Source organism: Pogona vitticeps, chromosome 2, assembly GCF_051106095.1.
Source record: "Pogona vitticeps strain Pit_001003342236 chromosome 2, PviZW2.1, whole genome shotgun sequence".
Lineage (NCBI taxonomy): Eukaryota > Metazoa > Chordata > Lepidosauria > Squamata > Agamidae > Pogona > Pogona vitticeps.
Window position 1 is genome coordinate 131,516,879 of NC_135784.1, and position 13,837 is coordinate 131,530,715.

General features: G+C 42.1%; 1 protein-coding gene and 1 long non-coding RNA gene across 9 annotated transcripts in view; one reads left to right on the plus strand and one right to left on the minus strand.

Moving 5' to 3' along the window:
- Positions 1-426: 426 nt before the first annotated feature.
- LOC140704544 (uncharacterized) lies at positions 427-7,137 on the minus strand. Its single transcript, XR_012083785.2, has 3 exons — positions 6,875-7,137; positions 6,297-6,525; positions 427-2,983 (listed from the first exon to the last, which is right to left on the minus strand). It is a non-coding gene; the product is annotated as an uncharacterized LOC140704544 (long non-coding RNA).
- The window catches only part of LOC110075047 (butyrophilin subfamily 1 member A1), a 55,181-nt gene continuing 47,865 nt past the window's right edge, over positions 6,522-13,837 (plus strand). For all 8 annotated transcript variants that reach the window (XM_078385961.1, XM_078385959.1, XM_078385963.1 and 5 more), the window contains exon 1: positions 6,522-6,722. The gene's annotated coding sequence lies outside the window, so the exon portion shown is untranslated. The remainder of the gene's footprint in view (positions 6,723-13,837) is intronic.

The following is a 13,837-nucleotide window of genomic DNA, read 5'->3' on the forward strand; positions in this document are numbered from 1 at the left end:
CTTGAATCTACTTGTCCTTGCTTTCAATACCCTGAATCTCCTTCTCGATGGTAATAGTTTAAAGAGCTGATGTCCCGGATGAGAGGAGTCTTTCAGTATGTATATATATATCACCGCTGCGTTAATCAGGAAGGTGCAACAACGGTTGTATTTTCTAAGGATTCTTAGAAAACAACAATTGACTGAGAGTTTGTTAACCACCTTTTATCGGAGTTCGATTGAGAGCATATTATATATATCACTCCTGATTAGGGTAACCAGATGACGACAGAATTGCCAGACCTTTAATATTTGTATGGAACAGGCCATTTCAGTAGTAAATCTACTAGAAAATATGAGAAGTTACTGAGCAGTTGTGGGTTTTTTTAATGGAATGAATGCAGTGTGTATTAGGGTGGGTCCATCTGTGGACTTCGGCAGCTGTGATTTGTGTCTTTAACTTCCGCCCCTGTACAATTTCTGGATGTCTTACCACCACTGAAAAGCCTATCAGTCATTCAACAGGAAACAGAAAGGAACTGACTGGTAGGGATTTAGGATGGGGAAACAGAGGGTGGCTCTTATTTCCCCAGACTGCTTTTAAAGTGGGTGGAAGCAATGGGGGACGGGTGCAAACTACTGGGATATCTTATCATGGATCCCTCACTTACCACATCTCTTTCAGCCCTTTGAAAATATGCCATTGTTTCAACCTGGTTCTTCCACATCTGTAATATTAGAGAATTCTGAGTAATTCAGAGGATGTACTAAATATTAACATAAGGAGTGTGGAGTGTTTTGTACTCGGTATAAATTCAGCTTGCCAGCTTGCAATGCCTATGTGATTACATAGGCAAACACATATCCTGAATTGTAAAACAGTTTCATTTCCACATACAAGCCGCTAACAAACTTTTAGTTTCTGCTTCTCATACTCCTCTATAAACTCTGTCTCACTCCAGCCACATCCACCCCCTTTCACACTCATACTGTCTGAAACAAAGCTCTCCACAGCCAACTCATATATATTTACCCACTTCTTTTTCCCATCCACTCCTTAGCACACATCCCCACATCATTTAAATAACCACGACTGAGCCACTGAAAGGAAAGACATTGAAGTTATACATCAGAGAAATGGGTAAATTATAGAATAATTGAGTTGGAAGCGGCCTATAAAACCGTCAAGTCCAACCCCCTGCTCAGTGCAGGAATCCACATCAAAGCAGATCTGAGAGGTGGGTTGTCCAGTTTTCTCTTGAATGCCTCTAGCATTGGAGCACTCACCACCTCCTGAGGTAATTGGTTCTGTTGTCATACTTCTCTAACTGTTAATAAGTTTTTCCTGATATTCAGCCTAAATCTGGCTTCCTGTAGCCTGAGCCCATTATAATATGTCCTGTACTCTGGCATACAGTAATCAAGAAAAGATCCTGCCCCTCCTCTCTATGACAACCTTTCAAGTTTCATTTCTCCACTCAGTCTTCTTTTCTTAAAACATGCCCAGTCCTTTCAGTCTTTCTTATAGGGCTTGGTTTCCTGATCTTCCTTGTTCTCCTCAGAACTTGTTCATTTCTCGTCATCCTTCTTAAAGTGGAGAGCAATAAGGAAACTGGTAAAGGGCCCTAGATAAAACAGAGGTCTGACTTAGTATAAAGCAGATCCCTGTGTTTCTGTGTTAACTAGGATATAATGCAAAATCCGCTGAAGAAATACTAAAACAAACAACTGTACTTTCTTTCAGAGATTAAGAAGGCACTTCCCAGAAATGCATATTGATCAGTATTTCCTCATTGTGAAATTGAAACAGAACAGTGTTGCCAAGCATGGGATTCTAAATCTTTCACTTATGGAAAAACAACAGCAAAGATACAGGAGAAGAACTATACAAAGACCAGAAAATGTGTTGTCTGACTGGGAATCACACTTTAAGTTAACACATTGGTTCCTGCTAGCCAAGAGCCTATTATTTCCTTCATAGCAAAGCCTATTATGTATTTCCTTCACTGCATTGCATAACTTTGTCTTCTTTTTAAACAGCAGAGACTCAAGGTATTTATCTTTCTGCATACATACTGTGTCTTCCCTGACAGATGGTGAACATGATATATTAGAGATCCATCTATGTTGGTAGGTTAACAATCAGAAATTGTGTCCCTCCTGGGGAGAAAAAATTGCTTCTCCTTACCAATTTTGAATGATCCAGAATTACTAAAAGTCACGGTGATAATAATAATGAGCACTTATCAAGTTAATTCTGATTTACAGCAACCCTTTCAAGAGTTTTCTAACTATAGTGTATTCAGGTGGCCTATCCTTCCCTTCTTCCAGAATGCCAGAATTTTGACTTATTATAAATACCTCAATTTTCTTTTATTACAACAACAACAACAAAAGGGAGAGCAACCTGGATTTCCTTTGCCGTCTCTCCTTCCTTCCTTCCTTCCTTCCTTCCTTCCTTCCTTCCTTCCTTCCTTCCTTCCTTCCTTCCTTCCTTCCTTCCTTCCTTCCTTCCTTCCTCTTCTTTTCTGGTATCACATTGTTTTTCTTCACATAGGAGAACTTGTAAAGTTGTAGGTCATTATTCAAAAAGATACAAGGAACACATTCAGTCCTTCTAATTCATAGATGGCCATGAAACAGAAGGGGAACCATGGTAGTTTTGTACAAAAAAAACCCCATCCCCAAACAATGTGAAAATGGTTCTCGGTATTTGACAGGAAATATTCTACTGTCCTCATTGCTCAGGAGAAGATGGCTTTGGTTCTCTGTCTTTGCTTCTCATCTGATGTTGAGATAGAGGCCATGGAGGAATAAGGGTACCTGTATTACATGGAATCTAAGGAAACAGACAACTAGCAAAATGATCATATAAACTGAAGATACAGGTGCATTTAAGACTTTACTTGATATTTATACCTCGGAGAAAAAGATGCTGGTGGAGCTTCTTGGTGCTTCACGTATGGCTGTATGTAAGTGTTCAAGAGGTTCAACCCTCCCATTGCTTTAGATAAACATGCAAAAAAAGAGAGAGAGATTTTATTGTTCTAGGCAGATATGGAATATTTGTATTCATGTCCCTGGGGATACAAATACTGTATTAATATTTTAGACACAGGTGGCAGGGAAGCCCAGTCTTGCCTCCCTAAATTGGCCCATCCAGTTATGGGTCACGGCACGGTGCATGCAGCCAGCCTCAGTCCCATCACACCAATTGTGGAATTAGCCTGCCTGATGCTTCCCTCCCTCCCTCCCTGCACTGCTGACCAATCTGGCCAGGAGGGGGGATGGCAAGTTTCCCACTCAGCTGCTGAGTGGTCATCAGTGAGGAGAGGTGGGGAAGCACCAGTTGGCCTATTTCTGCGATTGGCACGATGATCCATAAGTGGACAGGCTGATTCTGGGGGTGGGACTGGACTTTCCTACCACCTGTGTCTGTGATATTCATATTTGTATCCCTAGAGATATGAATACGACTATACCATCTCTAGTTGTAGAATTGAAAGAAACAGTACACATGGCTTTTGTATTTCTAAGGCGATGCCCTTGGCTACTTGGCTATCTGAGAAAATCTGCTTGAGTAACTCACAGGTGTTCTTACAATACTTAAATGACATTATCATCACGAGTTGCAAAGTCCAAAAGCATGCTGCTGTCCTAACACAGTTCCTGATTGTACAAGCAATCATATAAGTTTGCAGGGTACCGTAGTTCTTTGTTATTTTCACCACTTTGAACATGTTTTCCAGTGCTTTCTCTTTACCCTCTCTGTTTTTACTATCTGTACTTAACTCTGAATGTAAATACTTTCCAATAGAACCTTAGTTTGATTTAATTTTCAGGTCTTTCTAATGGAATGATTCTTGCGCATGAGACCCTGTAGCTCTAATTCCCACATTACTTAGTTCAAATGTTTTGTACCACACTTAATAATAGTCTTTGTATTTGTCTCCAACAACTGATAATAACCATTGAACAAACTCAGCATGTAATTTGATATCCAGTCCTAACATAATAAAAATCTTTTCTCTTAACATATCAACATATCTCTCCTACTCTGGCCATGCTGCACTGGCTGCCCATCCATTTCCGCTCTGACTTCAAAGTGTTGATGCTCACGTATAAAGCCCTAAACGGTTTAGGGCCTTGATACTTGGCGGAACGCCTACTCCCACCAAGTTCTGCCCATGTCACTCGTGCAAGCCAGGAGGTGAGGCTGAGGAGCCTAATGCCGAGGGAGGCCCGGAAGGAAAAGACACGAAACTGGGCCTTCTCGGCGGTGGCTCCTTACCTCTGGAATAACCTTCCTCCGGCGATTCGTGCGGCCCCCACGCTGTGCACTTTCAAGAGTCAACTAAAAACATGGTTATACATTCAGGCCTTCCCTCCTGTCAATACTTAACTTTTTTTTCCCTTGTCCTTTCCTTTTCTTATTTGCTTATTATTGGATGTGCTCTGATTGTCTGTAATTTTTATGTTTTATTTTAAATATTTATTGGAAGCTGCCCAGAGTGGTCAACCAGACCAAATGGGCGGAATACAAATCAAATAAAATCAATCAATTAATTAATTAAATATCATTTTAAAATGTGGTTTCAGATACAGTTTCGTACAGAAACACCTGCCTGGTGCCACAATACATTAAACTTTTTTTTTTCACATATAGAACCTTTCCACGCTGAGACCAACTTTCTGGGTTCCAGAACATATAAAAAGTAGGAAAGGATGTGGAATTTCATAGATTCAGAATAACTGAGTTGAAAGAGGCCTATAAGACTCCTCTCTTCCTCCTCTTCTGGAGCATGGTTTTGCCTGTCCGCCTCCTTGTCTGAGTGGATGATCAGCCAAGGAGGTGGGGTAGGGAAGACTGTGCTCCTGCCAGAGACTGGCTGAACAGTCAAAAAGGAGGAGGAGGAGAGCATGCGCTGGCTGGTGAGTGGGGGAATCCAGCTTAGGGTAGTGGGGGAATGGAACATGCAGCACCTGTGGTGCCACACTTACGATTCAGCATGAACCTTCAAAGCAACATTTGTGCCCATCTCTACTAGTAACTTTAAAGGAACTATAACCTCCAGGACCAGATGAACTGCATCAAGGGAGTGAAAGAAATAAACTAGCAGCTGTAACTGAGAGTCTCCATCTGCTATATTTGAGAATCCATGAAGAAGAGGTGAGATCCCAGAAAACTGGAGGTGGGTAAATTTTATTGGTGTTGTTCCAGAGTCATTTATAAGTGACTTGAATGAAGTTGTGGAAGGATGCTCCTCTCATTTAGAGATGATACAAAACTGATGCAGGTACGTAATCACTCCAAAGACAGTCAGGATTTGAGACTGGAGAACTGGGCCAGAGCAACCAAAATCAATGTCAATAGGGATAAATGCAAAGTTCTACATTTAGGCAGGAGGTACAAGGACAGGGTGAGTGACACCAGGCTTGCCAATCATATCTCAGTGTGCTAGGATTTAGAGCTTTAGTAGACCACACGATAAACATGAATCAACTACATGTTGCAGTAGGAATTTTTAAAAAAGTGGTTGGTGGGGTGAGGGAACATTATGAGTCCTATTCAGGCATTTCAATTAAAAAAAAAAAGGTGATTCCTAACCTGGAACCTGTGGAAATTCTTTTACAATCAGAAACATGACCAAGTCTTCTAATTGCATGTAGATGCTTGAATGCCTTAGTCAATGCCTCAGTACAGTATATCATTTTATTCTGTTTTGGTCAGTCCACACTTGGAGTATTGTGTCAGTTTTAAAAGGATGTTGATGAACTGTATGATGTACAGAGGAAGTTGATCAGGATGGTCAAGGGTCCGGAAACGAACCCAGTGAGGAACAACTGAGATAGGTGGGGATGTTTAGCCAGGAAAAAAGAAACCTGAAAGATAATGCGGTAGCCACCATCAAATATTGAAAGAACAGTTCTCTGGGAGACTGAGAATCCTTGTTTTCTGCTGTTCTCGAAGGCAAACTAATGAGCCAATAGATTCAAATTACAAGAAATTAGAACTTCCTAATGATGAGAGTTCTCTGGCAGTGGAGTGCCCTGCCTTATGGACTGGTGAGCTCTATTTTATTAGAATTTTTTTAAACAGAGGTTAGGTAGCCATCCGTCAGGGGATGCTCTGGCAGCAGGGGTTCCTGCAGAGGGTTGGACTAGAGGTCCTTGGAGCATCTGCCCGTGCTACATTCCTAATATTCTTTTTTTTAAAATGCTGAATGGTACAAAGCACATTGTTTTCCCCTCCCTCTTCCTTGTCTCTTTAGTATTTCCAACTGAGCATGATACACTTCATACTATTACAAACTTACTCTTGCCTCATTTGTCCTAAATAAACATCAGTTGTCCTTGTGCTTGTATTTGTTGGGCAAATGGCCAAATCTGGGAAATGCCGCTGCTTCCTCTGATGCTGCCATGCTGGCACACTTTCTTTTGGTGGGAAGGAATGCTGCTGCTATTTAAAGGAAGCACCTTCTAGGAGGTCCTGCTTTGAGGACCAAAGTTTGTGCCTGGAATTTGAACTCCACTTGAAACTTGATCCTGCGCCAAAGAAAATAAAGACAAGAAAGTGAAACCAATGGCTGTTTTTTTTTTACGCAAACTGGAATTTAACTTTCATTTTAAATGCGCTGTCGTCCGGATTGGTTTTGTTGAATGGGCACCGACGCTTCTGCTCTACAAGCACAGCTCTCCCAGCTCCAGAACCCCCGACCTGCGGGAGGGAGCCCGTCGTCCAGGTAGGGCATTCCCATCGTTGGGGCTCCGGGGAAGGGCCAAGGGTCTGCAAAGGTCTCTTTTGCCCCCTCGAGGGGGAAAAAGGCGAGCCCCTCAAGAGGCAGCTCGGAAGGGCAAGAGGAAGGGCGCGAAGGAAAACGCCAGCTCTTTTCACCTGGTGGGAAGCAGCGCCTGGAGCGGAAATGGTCTCCGGTGGGCTAGTTTCCCGCCCGCTGCTTCGCGCGCGCGCACACACACACACACACGAACACCCAGCGGGGTGTGCACGGGGTTCTTGAGGGTAAACCTGCACGCGACTAAGTAGTTGGCGGCGGAGCGGGAGGAGAGGTCTCTGCGTGGGGGCCGCGAGCGTGCCCAAGGAGAGAAAGGGTTGCGTCCTCAGGTGGGGAGGGAAGAGGAGCCCCTGAGGCGTCCCGCCTTTGCACAGGACACAGGAGCCCCCAACTGAGGAGTAGTTTCTGAACGGCCCCATTAGCGGGAACGGCAACGGAAAAGCGGGAGCGCGTCACTTTGTGCACGTAGGACTTTCTGCACGGAGCTTTGCCACTCGACAGCGTCCTGTTTAGAAGGCTGCCAGCTAGAACCGATAATGTAAAGAGTGCTCTCAAACTATTATTATTATTATTATTATTATTATTATTATTATTATTATTATTATTATTATTATTATTATTATTATTATTATTATTATTATTATTATTATTATTATTATTATTATTATTATCATCATCATCATCATCATTATCATTATCATCATTATCATTATTATTATTATTATTATTATTAAAGCAACAAATCCTTACACACCAAGCTGGGAATGAGTCCTCTTTGCCACCTTGAACTCTTTAGAAAAGGGAACTATAAATGCAATAAATATACTGTATTCACATTGAAAGATTACTGACTCCTTAAGGCAATTGCCCTGAACACATTTCCTTGAGTAGTAATCCTGTTGACATGAGATTTGGTGCCAAAGTACTGTGCAGGGGTTGGAGATGTAAGTTAATAATGAACTGAGGCATTGAATTGAATAAAAAGGAAGTTTCTTGCCAGGGGAACATTCAAGAACTTATTTGGCCCCAGGCAGAAGATTTTCTATTTAAATGTAGTGGTCCTTTTAAAATTGTTGCTGTTAATGTGCTGTCATGTCACTTCCAACCGATGGGGACCCTTATGAACAAGCAGTCTCTAAGATGTCCTCATGTCTGTAACTGCCCTGCTCAGCTCTTGGAAACTCAAACCTGTGGCTTCCTTTTTATCAGTCCATCTCATTTTCAATTTTCCTCTTCTCTCTGTCTTTTTACTTTAATTATGTGTGTGTGTGTGTGTGTGTGTGTGTGTGTGTGTGTGTGTGTATTATATTATAAACATAAGACAGCAGCAGCAACAACAACAGCTTCGTGGCGCAGTGGTTAAAACGCTGTACTGCAGCTAAAACTGTGCTCACGACCTGGGGTTCAAATCCCAGGTAGCCAGCTCAAGGTTGACTCAGCCTTCCATCCTCCCGAGGTCGATAAAATGAGTACCCAGCTTGCTGGGGGGGCAATGTGTAGCCTGTATAATTAAAATTGTAAACCGCCCGGAGAGTGCTTGTAGCGCTATGGGGCGGTATATAAGTCCAAAAAAAAAACACCATCTACTTATACACTTATTGTGCTCCCCTTCACTGGGACAGATACTCTGTTCCTTTTATGAAGCCCATTTCCCTTTCCAAAAGTACATTGACTCTTGAAGGTACACAACCCTTATCTTTTGTTAATACAAAATTAATAAATTCTCACCTTATATCCCCAAACCCATTCGTAATTAATATTCCTTTTCATTTCACATGTAAATTTATCATGAATAGGCATATTCCAGACTTCTTTATACCATTTATTTAGTTGGAGATTGCACTTAACCTTCCTGTTCTTTGCTACTGTATTGTTAATTTAGCCACTGTTACTAAATTTGTAATCAATTCTTTCTTTGTCAACGTCCATTGTTCCTTGTCAAATATCAGTAAAAGTGCTATTTTTGGACATATTCTTAGATTAAAATTTAATATTTCACTTATCTCATAATTATGCAAACATTGCCCCCGTCCTCCCCCCCCCATGAGCCAGGTACTCATTTTACCAATCTTGGAAGGATGAAAGGCTGAGTCAATCTTGAGCTGGCTACCTGAATTCATTGGGATCAAACTCAATCATGAGCAGAGACTTGTCTCCAGTACTACAGTTTAACCACTAAGCTGCAGGGCTCATCAATACTGAACCGCAATAAAGGGAGAGAGTTTTCTCCTCCCTTACTTTGCAAATGTAAACAAAATGTTGAACAAACCCAACCTTTATATTTTTTTTCAAGAAAAACAAGGCCATTTTCAAAGAATACATTCCTAGGGAGATCTTGCAGATAAAGATTCTCAGGCTAAATAAAATTTCTGGCTGTGATTTAGGCAAAAAAAATCATTAAATATAATAGATGTCACTTCTTCACATTTTGAATTCATTCCCTCTCTGTGTTAGCCATTGTGTACAGCTGTATTGTGTGCAAGGTTACCATAGAAGTATGTCTTAGTATAGTATATATCACTGCTGCCTGAAATAATTGTATCAACTAAAAAGACTATATCAAGTTCAGCCTTGAAGGTTAAGGTAATCCAGATTTTTGGAACAGTTATATTCAATAATGACTAGCAAGTGTTACATATTTACTACCTGGCCTCATCCTAACAGCATCAGTTTTCAGGAATGGACAACCTGACGTACATTCAGAGGGCTGCAGTTTGTTCTCATTATTCTTTACTATTGGATGTGCTGGCTGGGACTGATGGAAGCTGAGAGTCCAGCAACATCTGAAGGGTCATAGGACAGACAAGAAACAAAAGTAAAAAGTGAAAGAAATAGTGTCAGAGCCTGAATGTAGTCTTTCAGTGAATACCATGTTGAGACAAGGAGAACTGCTACAACAACCAGTGCAAAGACATAGAGGAGAACATCAAAAGGGGGGAAACAAGATATTTCTTTTAGAAGATCCAAGAAAACAAAGAAAAAAATAAACCTAGATTAGGACTGCTGAGAGACCAACAGGGAAACACACCACCTGACCAGGAGAATATAAAGAAAAAGTGGAAATAGTATTCCGTAGATCTGTGCAGAAGAGAAAAAAGGATGACAGACTCCTTTGAAGTGGAATACTATTTTGAAGAGCTTGTCATTCTAGAAAGTGAAGTGAAAACTGCTGAAAAAGCACTAGGAAGAAATAAATCACCAAGGGTAAAATGGATACTGATAGAAATATTTCAAGCCACAGAGATTGAATATGTCAACATCCTAACAACAATTTGCCGACAAATATGGAGTTTATAGCCTACATGAGAAGACAAGATTACTTGGAAAAGACAATCATGCTGGGCAAGGTTGGAGGCAATAGGGAAAGAGGAAGACCAAATATATTTTGGATTGGCTCCCTAAAGAAAAACAAAGGCTTGAGTTTGTGAGAGCTGAGCAGAGCTGTTGGAGCCAGGATATTTTGGAGTTTGTTCATTAATGGGGTCACCATCAGTCTAGGGCAGTGATGGTGAACCTTTTTGAGCCTGAGTGCCCAAACTGCAACACAAAATCAACTTATTTATTTCGAAGTGCCAATACTGCAATTAAAACCCAAACGCTGAGGTTTTAGTTTAGAAAAAACAACTGCTCCTGCACTGCAAGGGTTAATGTCCCCCCTATTTTCCTTAACAAAGAAATACTTCCTGGTCCTCCAATCCCCCGTTGGGCTAGACTGGTAATGGTTGCCATTGCCCCCCTCTGGTGGACCACTGCACCAGCAGAGGGGAGTGCCAAAATCTGGGATCAGAGGACGGGTAAGTAATTATCTATGGCGACTTATGGCTCATGTGCCCACAGAGAGGGCTCTGTGTGCCAGCTGTGGCACGCATTCAATAGGTTTGCCATCACTGGTCTAGGAGGGCAACTTGATAGCACATAACAACAACAAATTAGAACAGCAAATATGTGTGACATCACTTTAAAAAGTGTTAAGTATGTATGCTACAAGTTAGGCATGTGTATTAGGTTGTCATGAGTGCAGCCAAAGATCTGGAACCTGAAGGGTTAACTGTAGCTGAGGAGAATGCTGAGCAATTAGAAATACAAACACCTGAATCACCTCCAGATTCTCCTCCCCCAGTAGACAGGCTAAGGGCCAGGCTTTGGGGAAGACTTATGACAAAAAGTGCAGAGGATCGCTTGAAGGCTGCCTGCAGGAACATCCGATCAACTAGCCCTGAGTTCTGACAGGATGAAAAGGCTTCCAGCACTTCAAGGGCTGTTTTTACTATATAAACAGTTCTCAGAGGGCTGAAAATCCGTGGAAGCAACAAGTCAAACCTCTGACTTGCATCCATGCTCCTGACAACCTTGAACCTTGTTCTCTGGACCCTTGGTTTTGGACTCTGACCCTGGACTATGTTGTGTGAGTTGGCTTTGGTATTTGGATATCGGCTCTGCATACCCTGAATTCCTGACATAGGACTGGCTTATCAGACTCTGCTGTTGTAACCCCAGGAACGTGACATAGGTATTCTGATGCACAGCATAAAATAGTTTGTTTGAACTTCCTTGGCTCCTCCACAGAGATGAGGAAGTCTTTAATTTGCCAATAGCGTGAAATAGCTCTCTTTATTATATTGGCAAATTAAAAGAGGAAACTCACTTTGGTTTGTTTCCATCAATCACATGTAATGGAAATGAACTAAAAGAGAGCAATCCTACCTTCACCAAAAAAAAGAAGAAGAAGAAGAAGAAAGCAAAAGCCCATGGTAAGGAACAGAAGGATGGATGTAGGACTACTCTGGGGGTGGGCTGGTTTGATCCAGCAAACATATCATCTGATCACCATCTTTAGGAGTGAACCAGCTGGTCCCTGCAGTGGACCAAAGAACAGGCTAAATGCTGATGTAGTCAGTATCCTAATTGCATAAAGTATCTTTTCAACTTCCTTGGAGGAGTTCAAAATGACATGAATCAATCCTCACCTCTATTCTGTCTCACAACAATTCATTCAACAGCTCTGTGGGACAGGCCAGGCTGAGAATGAGCAGTCCAAGGACAGTGAACCTCATGGCTAAATTAGGGTTTCAGTATTGTGTTTCCTTGTCCTTGGGCAGCAGAATAGCCCAGCTTCCCTAATATGATTCCTTCTGGATTTTTTTATTTGGAATATAGCTCCCACAATGCCTTGGTCATCCATGGTCCTTGGGGAATTATAGGAGTTGTAGTCCAACATATTTGGAAAGCACAAGGTCAAAGCAGCTGCTTTAGTCATCATACCACTCTGGTTCTCCTCTTTTCCTTAAAAAAAAAAGGAAATAAATCCCTGAAATATTTTTGCTAGACCATATCAGGCAGTAATACAGGTACAAGCTAGTTGTGCATATACCCATTTCTATCATACAACCTTGAAGATGTGTGATTTATTCAGTTTAAATTGTCTTTCCACCGATGCACACTGCAGCTATTCCATGCTCAGTTTTTGAGCCTAGTTTGTCCGTGGTGACCATCCTCATGGAGATTAACCTATTTAGGTTGGTCCTCAGACAAAAGACAGACATTGAGCCTGTGCTCAGATCCTTACTAGCCTTATATAAATCGTCAGAACTTGTACATCACTGGTGTATTCTTCAAGAACATGGGGTTACCTCCAAGCCTTGATGAGCTGGCATAGTAGGACTTCAAGAAGGATACCTAGAGAACCTGTCCAAAACAGCCATGACAATTGCTTTGTGTTTATAATGATACCCTTTGAATTGTAGAGTTGGAAAGGACCCCATGGATCATTGAGTCCAGCCCTTCTCAAGGAGGCACAGTGGGAAATCAAACTCCCAACCTCTGGTTCTAAGCCACTGAGCTACCCACAATGAGAAGTGGTTGTGTGTGTGTTTAGTCGTTTAGTCGTGTCCGACTCTTCGTGACCCCATGGACCAGAGCACGCCAGGCCCTCCTGTCTTCTACTGCCTCCCGGAGTTGTGTCAGGTTCATGTTGGTTGCTTCGCAGACACTGTCCAGCCATCTCATCCTCGGTCGTCCCCTTCTCCTCTTGCCATCACACCTTCCTAACATCAAGGTTTTTTCCAAGGACTCTTTTCTTTTCATGAGATGGCCAAAGTACTGGAGCCTCAGCTTCAGGATCTGTCCTTCAAGTGAGCATTCAGGGTTGATTTCCTTTAGAACTGATAGGTTTGTTCTCCTTGCAGTCCAGGGGATTCTCAAGAGCCTCCTCCAGCACCACAATTCAAAGGCATCAATTCTTCGGCGGTCTGCTTTCTTTATGGTCCAGCTCTCACTTCCATACATCACGACAGGAAAAACCATAGCTTTGACTATTCGGACTTTTGTTGGCAAGGTGATGTCTCTGCTTTTCAAGATGCTGTCAAGATTAGTCATCGCTTTCCTCCCGAGAAGAAGGCGCCTTTTAATTTCAGGGCTGCTGTCTCGATCTGCAGTGATCATGGAGCCCAGGAAGATAAAATTTGACACTGCCTCCATATCTTCCCCTTCTATTTCCCAGGAGGTGATGGGACCAGTGGCCATGATCTTAGTTTTTTTGATGTTGAGTTTCAGACCGTTTTTTGCACTCTCCTCTTTCACTCTCATTACAAGGTTCTTTAATTCCTCCTCACTTTCTGCCATCAGAGTGGTATCATCTGCATATCGGAGGTTGTTGATATTTCTTCCGGCAATCTTAATTCCGGCTTGGGTTTCTTCCAGTCCAGCCTTCCGCATGATGTATTCTGCATATAAGTTAAATAAGCTGGGGGACAATATACAGCCTTGCCGTACTCCTTTCCCAATTTTGAACCACTCAGTTGTTCCATGACCAGTTCTAACTGTTGCTTCCTGTCCCACATATAGGTTTCTCAGGAGACAGATAAAGTGGTCAGGCACTCCCATTTCTTTAAGAACTTGCCATAGTTTGCTGTGGTCCACACAGTCAAAGGCTTTCGCATAGTCAATGAAGCAGAAGTAGATATTTTTCTGGAACTCTCTGGCTTTCTCCATAATCCAGCGCAAGTTAGCAATTTGGTCTCGAGTTCCTCTGCCTCTTCGGAATCCAGCTTGTACTTCTGGGAGTT